Consider the following 21,849-nt stretch of genomic DNA (forward strand, 5'->3'; position numbering starts at 1 on the left):
TTAGACGGCAGCTCGGTAATCTAAGGTCACCTCCATGATTCTCCACGGAGGGGTCCCAATGACACGAGGAAGTGCAGGTTTTAGAAGGTTTATTGTCATGGTGAAAAGTGGGTATAGCTGTACCTGAACCCTCAGGACGAGCCTGAGGTTAAATACCTTTTGTAAGGAGGAGGGTCTGGGAAGGAATGTTTAATTGGCTAAGCTCTCTGGCCTTTAGGTACCTCATTAATATGGAGATCTCTTGAGGCTCTGCCTGCAGTCACACCCTCTACCTGTAGAGGGGCTGGTAGGGGCATTGCCCTCCGCTGATCAGTGGAGGTCTTCAGCCTCATGTCTGGAGCTTCGAGTCTGGGAGCGTGGCAAAATGTATGCTGTCCCTTGCAGGGATAACTTTGGGGTCTCTGGCCATCTCTAGCCAGTGCTGCACCAGAAACCATGCTATCCTTTCACGGTCCTCTACCCCACAACGCTTCATTCAGCAATTGATAGAAGCACATGAAGAGACTAATAGTCAAACATTAGGCAGAGCTTGGAAGTTTGGGGAGTTCATGGGTAGAAAGGATTGACTGCAGGAGTCAGAGGGGCCAAAGACACCATAAGGACAGTGTTCACAGTATCTGCTAACCAGGAACGATAGAGGCTCACAGAGACTAGTGGGCCGATCAGAGAGCTTGTATGGGTCTGACCTAAGTCCTCAGCAATTTATATTATGGTTGTGTAGCGTGGTGTTCTTGGGGACCTCCTAATAATGGGAGTGGGAGCCATTTCAGACACCTTTGACTGCCCTGGGGACTCATTTCCACCCCATTCATCCGTAATATGAGGGTTGTGCCTAGCCTTATTGTAACTTGTTATGCTTTGTTTGGTTGCTATCCCTGGGAGGCCTGCTCTTTTCTGAAGGGAGATGGAGGATCTGGGGGTAGAGCACAATGGGAGAAAGGGAGTAGGAGGAGAGGAGGGAGAAAGAACTGGTCAGGATGGAAAGTGTGAGAGAAAAATAAATGAATAAATTAAAAGAAACACAGACTCTAAGAGTAGATTTTGTGAAGTCCATATGATGGTCTTTGGGCCTGTTATGAATCAGGAAGTGAAAACAAAATGGGAAGCCATGTTTATACTACACACACTCCTGTTTCATTCATAAACAAATATTTTCAGTATGTGGTATTTAACTTTCTTAAAGAACAAATAGGAGCTAAGCTATAACTGAACAGAAAGGAATTATTGTCTATACTTGAAGGAAGTGAGGATGTCTTGTCAGGAAGACAAGCCATTCCTAATACTTTGAGCCAGACTCCTTTCATTGCATTGATTAAAAATTAACTGCAATTTAGAAGACAGGATTATAACAGAAGCTATAGAAAAAGATACTTCTTTTCAAAGTTTACCTCATGATTAAACAAATTAGACCTTACATATCTCCTTTTGTAAAACATGCCAGGCTATGATCGTTTTTGAAGTAATGTTATTGTTGTTGCTCTTTCTGGTGGTGGTGGTGTGTGTGTGTTTGTGTGTGTGTGTACGTGTATTTGTGTGAATATTAATATGTGTATGGGTTCATCTGTGAGTGCATGCTGTAGTAGCCAGAAAAAAAGGTCAGGTGTCCTTCTCTTTCTTTTGAGATGGGTTCTCTCTTTTGAGATGGGTCTGGAATGCACCAAGTAGACTGACTGACCAGTGAGCCTCACCTGTCTTGGTTTCCAGCACTGGGATTATCCATTATGCTGCCACAAAAAACAAAAAAACAAAAAAACAACCTATGTTCAGTATAGAACTCAGGTTCTTACTCTCTCAAGGCAAGCATCTACTGACAGAGCTTTTTTTTCCCCAGCTTCTTTCTGAAAGTGGTTTTCATAGACAGTAATTTGATTAAGCTTACAACATCGTAGGTTTACCCATGCTTAGCATGATAAGATGTACCTAGATAAAGGGAAGATAATGAAATGGTTTCCTGAGAAAGTGACTGAACTAAGAATTACATCAGCACTGACGGCTTTTCTGGAAAAGTAACGGTAGTATACAATGCAAGGTCAGCATGCAAAGTTTCATGGACTGGAAAGGAAGAGAAGCAACTTTGTATTCACAGACTCCATGGTTTTACACACAGCTAAAACTGTTCAAATGAATTTACAATTAATTAATCCATGTATCATTTTTTCCTCTACACAGAAGCACTAGCCAAAGGCTGCTTGCATTCCTATTCAGTAGCTCAAATAATTTGAAAGGAAAACCATGTGTGCTAGTGTGCAAAAGCAGAAGATTGAACAAATGAATAAATAAGGAATGACTAGAACACAAGGCACGGGAATCATGCATACCAGGCAGGGTAATGGAATTATATGACCTGTCCTTTTGAGAAATCTATACTTCTGCATTTTAGTGAAAATGAAAATTACTTTGTATCTTAATCCTTTATTATTTTTGCATTATGTCTCTTAAAATAGGACTGTATTTTAAAATAAAAATTTCAAAGCATTAACAAAAAACCCACTGAGTATTTCAAAAAGAGAATGTGTTTCTTTTAGAAATATGGAGGGAAGTACCAAGATTGCTGTGTTGGGAGTGGAAACCATCATGAGGAGTCTTCTCTTCACTAGGTAGGCTTCACAAACTCCACTAATGCTCAGAGCAGCTCAAGTACTGGAGGAGAGGTCTCATTGGAAATCTGTTTGGAAAGGACACTTCCCTGTGTTTTAGAAATTCTCTCCAATTTAAAGTAATGAAAACTTTCTCTTTCTTCCTCCTTTAATTGTTTTACATTAAAATGCAATGCTTGTAGGAGTGGAGGCATGCAGGTTATAAAGAAAGATGAAAAATAGAAAAACGACTTTCAAAATATTAGGATCCTACTCAATTTTGTATTCAAACAAACCACTGTTTACTATTCCTCTAAACTTTCCTTTCTACAGTGTAATAGGTAAGCTTGAGTCAACTGAGTAAATCTGATCTTTGTGCTATTCTGAATATAGACAGTGAAATTAAACCGAGATCAAATTACAACTTATGGTCACACTGAATCCTATGGAATTAAAGTCATCTATTTATTTTTTTAAACTATTTTATTTTTATTCATATGTAGTGTGTGTGGGTATGAACATATAAGTGTTGCTAGAAGAGGGTGTATCATCCTTTTGAACTGGAGTTACTGTGGTTGTGAGCTGCCCCTCACATGGTGCTAAGCAATGAACTCTGTTCCTCTTTAAGAGAAACAAGTGCTCCTAACTGCTGAGCCATCTCTCCAAATCCAGGTTTTGATACACTAAAATCTTCTGGCCATTGCTGACAGTTTAAAGGAAGATTTCTTCAGGCAGGATTTTGTAACATGGCATACTGATAAGTTGGAACACATCTGTTAATGATAATCTTCCCACTGTTGACAAGATTTCTTGGATATTTATACTCGCCATACCTTTAAAGAGTTATTAAGTATTGAGAATCTGTCATTACCATAGAAGCAGATGCAAGTTTGCCAAAAATCACGTTTTTTAATTGATACTTTAATTTTTGCCATTGACACAAGGATTCTAGCTTATCTTCATAAAATTTTCACTTTATTAAGCTTTGAGAATGTATCTTCAAAATAGTCAAACCTGATGAACATCTTTTTGATTGATCTTAAGTAGAAACATTTCATGAAAAAATATTTAACTTGTAATTCATGTCATTGTATATCTACTTATTGAGATATCTATTTTATTTTGGTATGCAGCTGAGGTGTTTTATGCATATACAAAGGCTATTAATAATACATGTGTAACATCAAAGTTTAATGAAATTAAGAAGTTATACTGCTTCATCAAGGACATTTTTAAGATAGAATGAAAGAAATAAGTATATAGCAGTAATAATAATCTTATGCAGTCTATGATCTGTAGTGGGGCATGCAGTGTTTTCAGCAGGTTGTAGTTGACAGTTGGATGTGACATGTCTCACATTTGCTTTTTCTTCATCAGTGCAAAACGCTATGATATGGTTAATGCATGGGGTAAGGCAATAATGCTTTGGTGTTGATATGAAAACTTTTTTGATTCTCTGGACTCCTGTGACTATCTAGTTACCTGTTACCCATTGAGAGCTAACTATTCTTTGAGGACAACAGCTCTGGGGAGTGATTCTTGGTTTTAAGATGTTCTAGTATCAGCTAAATTTCTGGGTGGCCAGAGAGCTCTATTGACCTTGACTGGATTCTGTGGCTGGAAGTTGTTAGCATTTGTGTGTGTGCCTCCACTATGGAGTAATGACTGCTGTTCTCACAGTCCTGCTATGAAAAGTCCCACTTTTGATCAAGTTCTATCATTCATATATATATATATATATATATATATATATATATATATATATATATTATCACCTACTCAAACATTCTCCAGTTTGGAGTTCTGTCACACCCGGTTTCAAAATACCTTTCTTATTATCTCTGCCTCTGCAGTTCACTTTGATAGCTGTGACTTGAAAATAAGTCCCATAGTGTTAAGAATCAGGAGGAGTATGTCCTGTATTAGCATGGCATGGTCATGTAATGGTATGGTATGATCATGTGGTAGAAGGTTATGGTCAACTCATGGTATGATGTGATCATGTGGTGGAAAGTTACGGTCATGTTGTGGTATGATATGGTTGTGTGGTAGAATGAATGCTCATGTCATGGTATGGTATAGCCATGTGGAGGAATGCTATGGTCATATTACTGTATGTTATGGTCATATGGTGATACCTGTGTGACTTCCTTGTCTTAAGTGTCAGTTCTGAAGTGCCTGCTGTAGAGACTGAAATGTTACTTTGTGTGTTTTTGTTCTCTTTCACAGTTGCTTTTTAGCAGAGGATAACTGTGTTTATTATGAGTTATTTTGTCATACTGGAAGTGGGACTTTAGAAGTTTTCTTACACATAAATCTACTGTATAAGATAGTGTAAGTGTAGTCATAAAGAATTATGAGTAAAAGATAGGTTTTATTTTAATATTTCTTCATAAATGCTATGCAAGGTGAGACATAAAAGTTCAGCCCACATTCCAGTGAGTGCTATGAGTGGTATATACATGGGGGGTCATCTAAAAAATGAAAATAAATCATAGTAAAATGCAGTGAATGTTATATCATGTAGGAGCACAAAATGTAGGGAACTATTAAATAGTATGATTGTGGGTGGCAAAGGTTTGGGAAGTATACTGTAAGTGTTCCACGAGAGACTGAAGACAATTGCAGAGACTTCATATCATTGAAATGTACCAAATATTTCTAGGTTTGGTCCTAGAATAAAAGTAATAATGTAAGATTTACCTCTAGCTTTTACAGATGCTGATGGTATGAGACCACCACTCCAGTCTTTTTTTTCCAGAAGTCAGAATGCCCTCATCTCCCTTCAGTGAAAATTAAGTGAAGGCCTTTAGTCAGTTGTTATATTGGCATTAACACTTGAATGATTATCCCCCCTACCCAACCCAGTTTCACTCTGGTGAAAGATAAAAGTTAATTTACACTATGACAAGTTCTATGGAAATATACTTGAGTATTATTCAGCAAATTAGAGATGAGCAGAAAAGATTAGAGGCATAAAACCCCAACGTGAAGACAGTACAACCATGAGACTTTTAATTAAACCTTTGAAAGTATTTCTACTCCCATAATATGCCTGACTCCTCTGCACTTACTACTTGAGATTTTTTTCCATTGAATTTCAACAGCAGCTCCAAGTGTGAACAAGATTTGCAAGTTCACAGATTGGATGACAGATAATGGTTGAAGCTAAAGATAATAAATAATTATCAGTACCATCTGGACCCTTTCAAAAACACCCTTTTAGAGAGAGAATTTTAGAGTCACACAGAAATAGAATCTGTGTAAAGAAAACAAAAAATGTTAAATTTGAATTAGATGGGAGCACAGATACTAATTAAGAATTCACAGGAGAAATATGGTTCTAATTTAGAAGCAATTGACACAAAATTATTCATAAAACAGGATGTTTTTGAGATTTAACACCCACATTGATAAAGCCCAATACCCAATATCATTTCATATAGAGGTAGAAAATGCCACCAGACCAAGCTGTGGAGTCACTGACAGGCTTCCTATTTTCGAACAGAGAAAAATTGTTACCTCTTAACGTTGGGTCACATTACATTTAGCATGAAAACCACGGTGACTTATATATACATATAGAGAAAGTACATTCTTCTCAGGTTTTTTGTACCACTGAGCAGTGGGGTAAAGATATAAAAATGATGGAGGTTTTGTTTGTTTGTTTGTTTGTTTTTAACTTTTTTTTTTTACCAGCTTCAGGTTTGCTAACCCTTCTAAACCCAGAACGCTAGTCTCTTCTGGGTGACTACATCTTTGTAAGGCCTCTCATGGGAATTCCAATGATAGTTTTAGGGACAAAATAGTTCCTTATAGAAAATGCACATAAATATTTGGTAACTACTAACTACGCAGGGTGCATTATACCCTTAATACTCTGCATATGTTCTGTTTTATTTAATTATTTTATTGTGCCTGGAATAGGTGCTATCTTCATTTCCTACATTAAAGAGACCAGTACATTTGCTCAGTCAGCCATGTCTACACCATTCCTATAAGGCTGCAAAGAGATTGGACAGAAAAGTGCTTAAATGGTGTCTAAAACTAGCTAATCCTAGTTTGGGAGCTGTGGAGGTGGAATGAACAATCATGTAGGTTCAAGAAAGTCTCAGGGAGATTGCTTTCTTCAGAGGTGACCACAATGCCCTCTTAACAGCAGTAAAAAAAGTAGTCGCCATGATCATGTGTGGACAGATTTTTGTCATAACAATCATTTTTATTTCTCTGAGGTGATTAGTAAAGTTTTCATTGCACTAGTTTGAGTAAAAGACATCAACTTCTGGGAAGGCAGAACCAGTTTTGTCTTTTACATATAATTTTCTATTTGCCAGCTCACTATTGACCAGATTGTGACAGGTTTAAAGCTAGCAACTTGTTTATGGTAACACATTAATCTATTTTAGTCTCACGGTTCTTTTCAGATCATTGGCCTAGCACTGGAATTAAATTTATTACCAATGAGCAAGTTGTACAGAAGAAATGAGCAAAAATAGTAGGCACCTAAAGGGGAAAGTAGGTGTGCTTTGTAGAATGGGGATAAATGCCTTGCTCTGATCTTTTGTAACTTAGCTGCAGGTAGACAAATCTCAATTATGCAAATGCGTGCATGCATCTAGTTCAAATTCTCACAGAACCTTCAGATAACCCATTACTTCTGAGTTCTTAGGAATAGCAATCTTAATACTTGAGAAAACGGATTCAATTTTGCCCTTTCTTTCTATCTGACACCACATTAAATCCACTAAGATCTGTTAGAACTTAGTCAGAAATTTATCTCTGTTACTATCTCTCTTTCCCTGAAGGCTGTAATCCCAATTTCACCTTCAATTTATATCAATCCCCATTCTAATCCCAAAGTCTCTTCTGATTATGTCAACTTTATTTTTCCATCTCTATTAAACTCCTAGGATGGTCATCACCATCCCTTCAGAACTTTTCAACAGTGTCTTGACAGCTCATCCCACATGAAGTTTTTTTTAAATATTAAGGTGATTGGATTATTCTAGTATTTAACCATCTCATAACTTTCAGATATGGATAACATTTTTTAAAATGGCTAACATTTTACATTGTATCTAGCAAATCACTCAGAGAAATATACAGGCCTTTAGATTACATTTCTAATGCTTGTTCTACTTTTCTCCTGAGACTAGCTGTATGTCATCCAGCTGTGGCACCATCTATCAGTCATCTAATACCTAGCCATTTTTTCTCGGATTGAGGAGCTGACCATCCTTTTCCATCTTAGTGTAGAAATCATTTCCTTCAACAGGCTTTCTGGTCCTACATCTTTTCTTTGTACCATTGACAAATTCCTTTGCTAACCCTTAAAAAGCCCTTAGGCCTGATCTTTTCTTAACAATTATCATGATAGCAAGTTCCAGAAAAAGACAACTGAATCAGTCTAGTCTTTTGCCTATTTTTAATAGAGTACTTGATGCTCCATTAATGCTTAGTTGATATTTGATCATGAATTTTGAGACTGGTATAGATTTGCAAACAAGGAATAATGTGATAATGGCCACACCATACCCTTTGACTATTTGGCTCTTCCTCCTTATAGAAGTAAGTACTCAGCATGACCTGCAAGACCCTTTACCTTAAGTCCATTTCCAAATCATCTCTAATGCTCTCCCAGCAGGATGGCCTCAGATATTCTGTTCAGAGTTTCTTGAGCAACATATAGCTCCTCTTGCTTCTGTTCATGTTTTGGTTATCCCCAGTGCCAAGGTATCTTTTCTACAGCTCAACCTTCTAAGTCAACTCATAACTAATGCAATTCTATTTCCACATTTCTCTGTTTTACTAACTACCTAAGAAAAAATCACTGTTATATCTTCTTAATAGACCTTGTACTAGATTCTGGGAAAGATATTTCTCATTCTCTCTGTTTCCTTATACATCTTATCCACTAGACTCTCAAAGGAAAGTTGCAACACATAGTCGACTCTGAAAAGCCTTACCTCTACTGCCCCCACCCCTGCTGTCATATTGTTTTTGTGTATTAATGGATAGTCTCCTGATAAAATCTTTCATTGTTTTTGGTTTTTAAGTTATATCTGTTTTTTCTACATTTTGCTAAATACATAATTACTAAATAATGTATTCTGCTACTATATACATACTAAATAATCAGTTGAAGACTGACAATGGAACTATACTTTTAATAATATTGAAGTCTCCATCTCCTGTACACGTATTATTCAAGTGTCAATTTTGTATGTTTTGTGATAAATTCAGTGCCTAATGATTCATTTAATGATAGAACTCACTGCCAAATACCTTGTTTCACAAACTGCATAGAAATGTCAAACTTGCCCTTGGCATGGCTCTTTCTAAATTAAGAAGATGGACTGCCATTCTGCTAGTTTAATGTACCAGAATTTAAAGACTATTACATATTCCCAAATGTTCCTACTTTTTTTGAAGTTATTATAAATGAGTTAGTTAAACATGATAATTGAGGCCGGAGATATACTTTTAAAATGTGTCTGTTAAGAAAATATATTTGTCATTTATTTGATATAAGATTTATAACCACACTTAAGATGTGTGTATATGTATGCAAGCGTGGATGTGTGTGTGTGTGTGTGTGTGTGTCTATTGTATACCATGAATTTCTCTGGCACTGAGGACAGACATTTGGCTCAGTGGTGAAGAGCACATACTGATCCTGTAGAAGACCAGGATTCAATTCCCATCATCCATGTTGGGTTGCTCACAAGCACTTTTAACTCCAGTCCCAAGGGAATCTGCTTCCTGTACAAATGTGCACATACTCAAAATATTTTAAAAATTCCTTTTGAGCTACTTGTTCACTATTGTTGTCAAGGACAGTTGTGTGCATGTGTTCAAATCAGGCATAAGCTTGCCCTATCATGACATAATAGCCCTTGACACACGGTCTTTTCTTTCATCTTCGTTCTCATTTACAATTTACTATTAAATTTTTTCTCTTGACAAACATCATTTCTCTTAAAACCCAAGTAAGGAACATTGTATTGGTTGCTGCTCTGCTTTTCATGTTTAAAAATAAAACATTTTCTTTGAAAAGTCTTCTAAATGTTTACCAAAAATTACCCAGGAGCATCTAAATTATATCTGAGTAAAAGCTAAGTCACTGGAGAGCTCCCTGCAGTTACAATCCAATTTATTAATTACCTTGTTCATTATATTAAGTTATTTAACTTTGAATATGATTAATTGTGCTATTAAGCAGCTCACATTTCTATATGTTTCCATAAGGATTTCATGATAAATGTCCCTAAAAACTCATTGTAATTAAGGTTCACACTCAGAGTGTAAGCATCTATCCTTTCTAATCATTGGGTAACATTGTTGGGAAATGTAGGGATAAAATGCGTGAAAATTCTATTTGATGAAAAGGCAATAAGAACAATGTAGAGAAGTTCACCAATTTCAAAATTCCAGAAAATTTTTTACAATAATCTTGTCAGCTATTATTTAAAGTAATGGTATACTCTTTGTAAAACAAGAAAACTTTAAGGTATTTCAGTTGTTCATCTCCCCCATGTTACTTTCTATCTTTTGGTAGCCTCAAAACACAAGGGCCTTGCATTTTCATTGAAAATCAGCGATCTCACATCCTTTGCAGATGTTATGCAAGGTTGGTTCTCCCAGTTCTTGCTCTGATTGTATGATCATTCTGAAAGGTTGCTACATACAGGATTTGTGTGTTTGACCTGTATCAAAGCTTTCCTAAAGTGGTCACAATTTTATTCACTCTTGTTAAAACAATTAGTGGGAATTGCTTGAGCTAGTGATGGCAGTTGGGAAAAATGAAGAATTGATGGTAAAACATTAAAATTTATGTTATATCAATATACTATTATAAAATGATCTCTCTTATATGTTCTTTGAAATCTAGAAGATTCTCACATGCATAGTTCTGTGTTCTTACACAGGGCTATGTACACACTAAGGAAAAACCTGAAAAGGCACAGATTCCATGTCTGTCTAACTTTGGGATCCCATGTGTACACAGTATCTTGGTTTCTTTTCCTGTTGCTAGGATAAAATACCCTGAAAAAAAATCAATTTCCAGGAGAAAGAGTTTATTTTGGCTCATAATTCAAGTGCAAATTTCAACATGATGAGGTTGTCTTAGCAACAGGAACTTGAGGTAACTGGTCACATTTTATATTTGGTTAAGATACAGAAAATGACAAATGATTTGCTCATTCCATTTTAACTTTTTTATACAAGTCTAGTATCCCATCTCAGGAAATCATACCACCTTCTTCCTTCTTCATTCAACTTAATCAAGATAACACCAAAAAAAATACCCAATGGCCTGTGTCCCTGGTGACTCATCATGTTGACAACTATGAGACACTCAGAAACGAGGAAGAGGTATTTAGCTTGTCAATTGAATTAATATTGTGCTTGAAGTCATTTTAAAACTTTTAAAGAGAAGTTGTTCTCAAATATCTATGGAGGAGATCACATGAACAAGAAGAAGGATGTTTCAAGCAGAGAATGATGAAGACAAAGGTCATAGCTGGCAGAAAGCTGAAACCCATAATGAAGAAACGTGTCATGTTTCCATTGTGGGAAACTACTGAATAGCAGGTATACATGCAAACAAATGGGAACATCTGATATGATGTTACCTCTTCCTTTGCTTCTGGTTCCTAGTCAACTTAGTCATTTATACTGTCTTGAGACTATTATACTTTGCACATTAAAGGAGACATTGTGGGAAGAATACAAGGCAATTGTAACATTGCAAAAGACAAAGGTGTCTGGGTAAGAAAATATGTACAGATCTTAGACACTAAACCTTCAGTGGCCCTGGGAATGATGATTCACACTGTAATCTCAACACTTTTGGAGTCAGAGGTGTACACATTGTGAGTTTGACCCAGCCCTTGATATATAGCTATTTAATTCTTGACAAGAGAACAAAAGAAAAAAATGAACTCCTATCCCCCAAAAAACAATAAAAACAAGATAAAAACAAACACAAAAATCATAAACCAAAACCAAACCAAGCCAGCTCTTTGGCTCTAGAGCTGAGAAACAGACTACATACTACCAGTTGAAATCCAGAAGGACTCTGAGGCAATGGGCACTTATAGTTTCTACCAATCTAGAATTAATATGTATGTATGATTTCTTCATTTCTGTTCTTGAGGCTTCTCAATTGGAACTTTTGTTGTTTGAAGAATATTGTCATTATGCTGTATAATACCCAGATGGCTTATAAGTTAAGTGTTGGAGTGCACTGTATATTCAATTGTTGACTGCTGTACTGGCAGAGAGCTAAGTCATGTCTTGGTATTATTATACCTAGGGCCCATCACTGGCCTCATGTTTTGTAAATATTCACCATCCTTCCTTACTGATTGACTATAAGGAAGAAACTGGAGGGTAGAACTTATAGGCAGAGAAAGGGCCTCTGGGAGAAAAATTCAGGCACAAGGATTCTCCAGCAGGACATAAAGGTGACTCGATATGAACAGGAGCAAAGAGGTAAAGCACTTGCCGTGTGACAGGACATAGGGATAGAATAATAAGACAGTTAAGAACAGTTGATGCTTTCCCAGAGGTCTGGAGTTCTCTACGCCCATATCAGGTGGCTCACCTGTCTATAACTTCAGTTCCAATGAATCTAATCTCTTCTGACCTCTCTGCAAATCTCTACATTCATGGCAGAAACTCATGCGAGTGCAAAACTTTTAAAAAGACTCAGCTAGGAACATTAAGGCTGACTGTGCTTGTTTCTTTATTTTTAAATATAGCATTACCTGTTTGTTATATCCTATGGGCAATTCCCATGGGATTATTTTCTTTTTACATTAGAGCTAAAGGCCACAGCAAGAAGAGAGTTTGTGATGTGGGCAGAAAAGAAGTCATTGTCTTTAGTGATGTAACCATTTCACACTCATGGCCATGTGAGTGGTTTTGGATAAATCCTGTAGTCCATAAAGCCCAAATAACCAGAACAAAAGACGAAAGAGAGATGGGGACTTAGTGGGAAAATAGAAGTGAGCAGAGGGGTAAGTATGTCCAGAATATATTATATAGACATATGCAGTTGTTAAAGAATAAATTGGTAAAAAGAAAGAGTAGATTTCTTTTACAAATTGATCTCTTTCCTACTCTAGTCCAGGGTCTATACCTCAGCAGAAGGCTTCCTTGCTTTGCTTTGGTGCTTTAATGTTCCTGTCCTCTCACATAATTTCTTACCCGTGAAATCCTTTACTCCTGAAATCACTTCTTTCTTTGTATTCATAGGAACATTTATTTTTAGTTCTGTACATCTTAGCTCAATTCAACAGAAGTTTATTGCCTTTGCAGCAGGGTGGTAGTTTGAAATGGCATTGGAGTCTGGCTCTACATTCATCTGTGGCTTCCTTGGCAAGATACTTAATCTTTCTTTGCTTAAGCTTTATTATGTGTGAAGTGGAATATTACTGTAGAATTCTCTTCTTAGGATCATAAACATTAATGTGCAATGTGCTTAAGAGAGAGTCACTGTTTGACACACAGGTTTTACACTAAATAATTCCACAAGTATTGGTCTCATAAACCAGTGGGTATGCTATGCCCCTGGAATTGTGCAGTCTGCTTCATCCACAGCCACAAGCACTGCTTCAGATGGTTGCAAGCATTCCCAATGGTAAAAGCAGACATCCTATTCAATCACTTGCTTTATATCTTCCTTCTTTGTCTTCTGTTGGACTTGATCCTTCCTGTTCATCTCTCCCTCATATTTATTTATTCATCTTTGCCAATTCTCTGTTGTTCACACTATTTGTACTCTTCTTAGGTAATGACAAATTACTAAATTTGCCTGAAATATTAGAAAAAAATAAGATAATTGCTTATCTAGATAATAAAGTGGGAAATAATATGAGAACAAATCCTTTCTCTTTAAAATTATTACAGGAAAATAATGTATATAGATTGAACTCTTGTTCTTAAGATAAAGGAAATCATTTGTTAATTTTGCAGAACACTGAAAGGTTTTGTTTCTGAGAAGGTTATCATTGAACTCCAGGCTTCCTGAAACTTACAATTCCTCTATTTCAGCTTAGTCAGTATTTGAATTTCTTGTGTGACACAATACATGTTCATAACCCTGTCTAAAAAGTCTGTTTTTTGAAAAAAGAGATTATATATTTATTAATTTTGTTTATATGTATCTCTCTGTTAGACTACATGAATTTATGTGCACCACATACATGCGTGTTCAGTCACAGGCAAGGTGAGGGAACCAAATATCCCAGGTCAGGAGTTTTAGGTGACTGTGAGTTACTAGATATAGGTACTGGGAATGGAATCTGGCTCCTCTGCAAGAGCACTATATAATTCTAGCCACAGAGTCATTTTCCCAGTTCCCATAAAAATCTATATTCAGTGGATTTCAGAAGTGGAAGGATGACTCTGTAGTAGAACATCCATGGCTGCCATGACTGTATGTAGTATTAAGTGTTTCAGAACAAAAGTGGAAATTCATTCTGCAATTTAGCATTTTAACAAAAGCAGGCATCATGCTTCAGTAGGCATGAATGTATAATTTGAGCACTTCAAAAGCCAGTTCTATTTGGGTCTCCAACTACACTCATTGTCTTGCATAGTAGCTAAAAAAAGCAAAATAAGACAAAACCAAAAAACCAACAGCAAACAAACAAACAAAAATAGAAACCCCCCCAAAAAAACAAAATAAAGCGAAATGGAAAAACAAAACAAACAAACAAAAAACAAAAAGCAAAAACAAAACACTCAAAAGACAAACATAATAACCTAACTCAACTCAAAGTAAATCAAAAACAAACCAGGAATACTTATTATGGAATAATATCAAATATAACAAATGAAAGAGAAATCTGTGCTTTTAGTGGATTAGGGAACAACAAATGTTACTCTTCTTTAGAATTACTATGGTGATTTGAATAGTTATGGCTCCATTTAGTTATGTGTTTGAATGCTTAAGGAGTGACACTATTAAGAGGTTTGGCCTTGTTGGAGGAAGTATGTCAATATGGGAGTTGGCTTTGAGATCTTCAGTGCTAATGTTTCACACAGAGTGGCACACAGCCTCCTTCTGCTGCCTGCAGATCCAAATATTGAAGTCTCAACTCTTTCTCCAGCATCATATCTGCCTGGATGCTGCCATGCTTCCCACCATGATGATAATCAACTAACCACCTGAAACTGTAAGCCCAATTAAATGTTTTCCTTTATAAGAGTTGCCATGGTCATGGTGTCTCTTCACAGCAATAAAACCCAAAGTAAGACAATTACCCTTGAACAAATTCCTAGTAAAACTTAAAAATTATTTTTATTTCTCACTTGATAATTTCTCATACACAAACAAAAAATATTTAAATTACATGCACAATACCCTTCTAACTGAGAGCTGAGAAGTTAGAGTGGAGGGAGTTGTGTATATAATTTAAACTCCCCACCATGTTCCCCTCCAAACTTCATGTAGTTTTCTTCTTCCTCGTCTTCTTCCTCTACTTCCTCCTTCTCTTCCTCCTCTTCCCCATCTTTCTCTTCTTCCTCTCCTTTTCCATGACTGAGGGGAAAGAGAATCTCAGTTCTCTTCAGTGGTGTGGTCTATTCAAAGTTTTAATGACACACAAGAAAAAAAGAATACATTAACCATTGTGGGAAATGGTTTGATTTTTCTCTAAGCTAACAATGAATGCTTGCATGCCTCTAACCTAGAACATCTATCTGCAGGTATGATCTAAGGAAGTATAGAAACATATGCACTAAAATATGTACAAACCATGTACGAAATAAAAACAAATATTATAATAAAATTTGTAAAGTAAGTTATTCACAGTATCTTCTTGATTACAAAGTAAGCCTAATGCCCTGTACAGTAGCCTTACCAAATAAACTGTGATTTTTTTTTAATAATGGAATAGTATGTAGCAATGGAAATAATAAATTAAGCATGCAACAATGCAAATGAGTGTCAAAGATAAATATATTTTGCAGATCATAAGAATGTAGTGCATACAAAATAAATGACTGCAAATATATAAGTTTTTTCTTTAAACCGTAGAGACATATAATTAACATAATTGTTAGAAAGATGAAAAATCAGTTGCTATAAAAAGCAATGTAGTAATTTTTTGAACAAAGAGAGACTTTTATGAACATAAACATACCTTTTTGCAAAAGGAGATTTTATTTATTTATATTTATGAGTCTGAGTGTGTGTGCCAGCCTATGCACACACACACACATGGGGCCTGAAGAGGGTATTGGATCCCCTGGACTTGGGGTTAAAAGTGTTTGCAGAATGCTTGCTTGTTTCTGGGTGCTAGAATAAGGACTCCGGCCATCATGACTTCTAGTAAGCCTTTGTAACCACCACACCATCTCTCCTGCCTTTAATCCCCACACCGTCTCTCCTGCTTTTGATGTTTTCAATATTTCTTTCCTTTATCATGACTGGTCGCCTTATATTAGTAATTGTGAACGTTTTGTACATCTATTTTACTGTAAAAATGTTTTTAAAAGTTAAAAGTTAAAATTAAAAAAAAAAACTTAAAGTGCTCAGCTTTTTAAAGGATCCAGGGTTTGAAGAATTGCTATAGGTCCCAAGTAAAGAACTTTCCTCCTCTTCTTCCTCTTCTTTTTTTTTTAGAAGAAAAAAACTTGTTTTTAGTGAATATGACACCATCCACCCCAATCCCAAACATCCATGTTTCTCCATATCTGCCCTTCACCCTTGCAACCTCCTAATCAAAAGAAAACAAAAAGTAAAAATAAAAGAGACAAATAACCAAAACACTTCACCATGGAAGCTGTGATGTGTCATAGTGTGCCACACAGTATAGAATACCCTTTTGCCTAAACAGCTTTACTTGCTAATATTCATTACAATGAGTCATTGATCTAGTTTGAGGCCCCTGGCTTCTGCTACAGCATCAATACTGAATCCTTATCAGGATTCCTCTCAGATATCCTGTTGTTACCCTGTATCATGGACGACCTGCCTTGTTGGTTCTGCAGGACCAATCTCCTCACACAGGTCAGCAGTTCATAGATGGGGTAGATGTTGGGGTGTGCTACTCAAAACTCTTGATCTGGACCTGAGTGGTAGCTGAGTTGGTCAGCCTCTTGGCCCTCCTGTGCTCTCTCCTTCAGGGCCAGCAATCCTGCCCAGGGATAATGCTCTTTTCTTTTTTTTATCTCAGTCTTCAGTGCGGCTTCTAGTGGAAAGCACAAGTCAGAAAGATGTTTATTATGTGCTTTCAGACGTTTAGGTTAACTTTTAACTTAAAATATTACCTAGTCAAATGTACATGTGCTTAGGACTCACCTCTGGGATTGGATAACCTATCAGGGAACTCAGTCATCCCTGTAGAACCTTGATTTCTAGTCTAGGAAGCCATTGATTTCCTATAGCTCTTCAGCTTTGCTGAGTAAGCTTTCTCCTCACTCTTTTTATAGACACTATATAAACATACACATTATGTTTGTCGTTATTGAAATTTCATGGAAGGGAGTTAAGAAAACGACGTCTAAGAAAGCTTCTTCGTGGAGCAATTACACAGCGCAAAGCTGGGAAGCACAGCTTTGAATTACACAGTCAGGAAGTGAAGATGCTTGAGCTCAATTCTGTCTTGTAGCTGCAAATTCAATTTTTATAAAAACTCATCCCATCTGGCTCTTGGCAATCAAAAATACGATGGAAAAGTCATTGTATCACAAGAGTGTGTTGGTTTTCTCACCTCTGCCTGGAGCCTCCGGTGCCAGAAAACCGACATCCTGGAAAATTCTTTTCCCACTACCAAACATGCTGCAGACCATAGCAGACCTGGCACTGAGAATTTTGTCATGTCCTCTCTTGGCATCTGTATCAAATGAGGGCTCATTAAATAGGCATCTTTAACACAGCAAAGCCAAACTGAAATGGAGAATACCACTAGGTGACCAAAGAGCTCTTTTAATTTGTATATAGGACTGGCAGGCTGCCCTCGGACATCTCAGAATATTCAAGAATAGATCTTTCTACAGCTTCTCCAACTGTTTAGTCACACATTTAGCGTTTAGTTCTTCTCGTGACTCCCATATTCAGTTACTTACCCCATGTGGAGTTCTGACCCACAGTTTAAGAAGATGCTCTCTAGATGAAGAAAACAGCATGCGGATTGACAGCATGAAACTACATAATTAAATTTTGTCTGCAGAAACCAAAGTAATTAATTCCATGTGTCTAAAAGGTAGGCTTAAAGGGGCCGCATCCAGAGTGAACCCAGGGTTTGGTTATTGGTGGAAGATGAGACATGGGCCCATCTAGGTGAAAGATGTTAGGTTGTGCTGTGTTCTACCCACACGTACATCTTGATTTTCCTGGTAGATTACTTTGAACCACAAAGACTGCTCTTCTCCTGCATTGTTACCTCATTGTTTGTCACAGATGTTGGATTCTACTTCATTATGTATGTCCCTGTTAATGTAACAGTAATTTGAAAACTCTTTAATTTATGTGGCCTCCATATTATGTGAGTAGATTTACTGGTATTGGTAGTTGATTTTTTCCTTTGAGATTCCTCTTACACAGCGCTGTACCTGTGATCACAAGCATGGCTGGGTCTGAGAACATTATGGCTTTTGAATCATAAAATGAGGAGAGAGACAGTAAGGAATAGTAAGGATAGAGAAAGTGACCCAAGTCCTTGAGGATATTTTAGAAATTGTGAGCTGTTCTGTAGAGCCAAGAATATTAATGTGGTGATAGCTCCTATTGTGAGCACTCTGCAATGTTTGCTCAGATTCCAAGTAAGGGACATATTGTAGATATAGATACAAAAAAACGGTTTTCATTTTAAAAGGAGTACAAGATGTTTTATCCTCAAGCCAAACGTGAAAGATAAAGGTCTGGGAAAGTTTCTCCAAATACCATGCTCCATTGGAAGTGGTTACATGAGATTTTTATTAAGTAAGACAGTAACAGTAAAGAAAGTATTTACCAAACACATTGGTGAGGACACAGGCTAGGCAAGGTGCAGTAAAGCAGCCAGCATTCTGCTCTAAACCTCTGCTGCTGCTGACAGTCTTAGCCTTTGGATTGATGAAAATGCTGGTGATCTTCTGAGAATATATTATAAGGTTTTACTGTTCACAAAGACAGTTAAATCTCCAAAAACAATAAATGGAGGGACTGAAAGTACCCTTGGAAGATTCAGTCATGTGGTTTTGTAGAATGCTTAACACAGGAGTAACTTTTCTCTCTTTATTTCTTTACTTTTTATTCCTGGGAACTTCAGTTCACAAGAACCAGGACTATTTGATTTCTTTGGTTGGTTGTTTGACAGCTGTCAGATCTGTTCCTTGTGTGTGGTCATCTTAAGTCAGAAACTGTCAATCAAGCCACCCCCTTTATTAATTGAACATTTAGTCTGGAATGTTGACATCTCCACTGTGTTGAATCTCACCAGTGCCTTGTAGAAAATAACTCCAAATTCAAGAAAAAATGCAACTCTGGATGGTGTGGAACCCTCAAATTTTGGTGCAGAAGATCTTACCTTAATCACAACTATTTACCCTTGAACTGGTTCCTTAAATTGTCCTGCACCAGGGGCATCTCCATGGCACTCACTGAACTCCTCGGAAGATATGGACTGCTCCTCTCTGAACTTTCTCATAAATTCTGGGTAAAAGAGCAGTAAGACCATATTTCCCAATGATTCAGCAAGAAGCCTATGATTGAAAGAAAGGAAGCTGTATCTCTTTAGAAGACTTGTCAGAAGCTTACCAAGCCTCTTTTCTGACTATATGCAGCCATGAGGTTCTTTTAGAGTTGGTCTGGGGTTTTCTCTCCTATATAATATTATACGCCTATCATCAGGGTTGCCCATCAGGGTTGACTCCAGCAAAGGAGTCCTGAAGTGGTCTTTTGCCTATTCCTGGTCTTTCTGTGATTAGAAATACTTAATGTATGGCTATAGAGCAGACAAAAATAACAGAACTCCAAATTCCAGAAAGAGTGCAGCTGTTTTAGGAAGGAAACAGGTGAAGAATTCCAGAAATTTCCAAGAGCCTATGGACCTGCTAACTGAAATATGGGTCATTGATCTACTTGCACTTGAGTTTGTGCAGGGTGATAGATGTGAATCTATTTGCATTCTTTTACATATGGACAACTAGTTAGACCAGCACCATTTGTTGTAGATGCTTTCTTTTTCTACTGTATATTTCCAGCTTCTTTATAAATGATTAAATGTCTATAGGTATGTGAATTTATGTCTGGGTATTTGACTCTATTTTATTGATTAACCTGTCTGCTTTTATGCCAGTATCATACAGTTTTCATTACTATTCCCTGTAGTACAGCTTGAGATCAGGGATGGTGATACCTTCAGAAGTTCTTTTATTTTACAGGATTGTTTTAGCTATCTTGACATTTTTATTTTTTCTATAAGAAGTTTGGTATTTTTTTCTTACAGAGACGTAAGGAATTGTGGTGGGATTTTGATAGGAACTGTACTCAATCTATAGATTGCTTTTGTTCAGATGGCTATTTTTATTATGTTAATATATGAGCGTGGGAGATCTTTCCATCTTCTGATATCTTCTTCAATTTCTTTCTTCAAAGACTATGTTATTGTCATGTAGGTCTTCACTTACTTAGCGTTATCTTAAGATAGTCTATAGTTTTCATGGCTATTGTAAAGGTGTTGTTTTCCTGATTTCTTTCTACGTCTGTTTGTTGTTTATATATAGAAGAGCTACTGATTATCAGTTTTTCAGTTAATTTTGTGCCAGCTCACTATGCTGAAGGTTTATCAGATGTATGAGTCCCCTGGTAGAATTTTTGGCATTACTTATGTACACATCATATGATCTGCTAATAGCACTACTTGGACTTCTTTCTGATTTGTATCCCCTTAATCTCCTTTAGTTCTCTCATTGCCCTAGCTAGAACTTCAAGTACTGTATTGAATAGATAGGGAGATGGTTAGCAGCCTTGAGTTGCTCCTGGTTTAGTGAAATTGCTTTGAGATTTTTTTTTCATTTATTTTTATGTTGACTTTAGGCTTGGTATAAATTGTCTTTATTATGTTTCAGTATGTTCTTCTATCCCTGACATCTCCAATACTCTTATCCTGGAGGCATGTTGGATTTTGTTAAAGGCTTTTTCAGAATCAGATGAGATATTTGTGGGGTTTTTTTCTTTCAGTTTGCTTATATGGTGTATTACACTGAATGATTTTTCATATGTTGACTTATCTCTGGATCTCTGGCATGAAGCCTATTTGTTATTGATGGATGATATTCATGTGTTCTTGTACTAGGTTTGTTGAGTATTTTTTTCACCAATGCCCATGAAGGAAATCGTTCTGTGATTCTCTTTCTTTGCTGAATCTTTGTGTAGTTTGTGCGTCAGGGTGACTGTGGACACATAAAATGAATTGGGCAATGTTCCTTATGTTTCTCTTTTGTGGAATAGTTTGAGAAGTATTGGCAATCATGCCATAATACATAGACCCAGAGATGTTAAGTAACAATGAGAGCTCAAGAGGGGATTCATGAATCTCCCTGGAAAGTGAAAAATAGAATAGATGTCATGGGTGGACTTATAGCAGGTGGAGATAGTAACAAGAGGGATCAGGTTGGGAATGAGTGGGTGGAGTGAGTACTGGGAGAGGTAACTGGAATTGGGAGGTCCATTTCAGGGGTAAGGCAGAACTGGAAACTCACAGAAGTCTGTGAGAGTGACCCTAGCTAAGATTTCTAATAATGGGGGATATGCAGCTAGAACCAACCATCTTCTGTAACCAAGTAAGGTTTCTAGTAGAGGGATTGGGACACCAACCCAGCCACAAAACTTTTAATATCAATTTGTCTTTCCTGCAAAGTATACTGGGAAAAAATTGGGACAGAAGTTCTGGAACTGGCCAGCCAAGGACTGGTCCAACATGAGACACATGACAGTAAAGAGACACATGCCTAACACTGTGGGGATGATTAGGAACCAGAGACAGATAGTCAAGAGAACTAGGATAAAACCAAGTACGACCAGTAAGAAATTTAGTGAAATGAATTCTAATGATACTTTTCTGTATTTGTAGACCTGAGCCTGGCATAATCATCATCAGAGAGGTTTCATCCAGCATTTGATGGAAACAAATGCAGAGATACACAGCCAAACATTAGAGGGAACTTGTGGAAGACAGAGAGGAAGGGATGTAGTAGCCAGAAAGGTTCAAGACACCCCCAAAATTCCATAGAATGAACTAACCAGGGATCATAGGGGATCACAGAGAATTAA

This window comes from Grammomys surdaster, unplaced genomic scaffold (assembly GCF_004785775.1).
Source record: "Grammomys surdaster isolate TR1022 unplaced genomic scaffold, NIH_TR_1.0 138, whole genome shotgun sequence".
NCBI lineage: Eukaryota > Metazoa > Chordata > Mammalia > Rodentia > Muridae > Grammomys > Grammomys surdaster.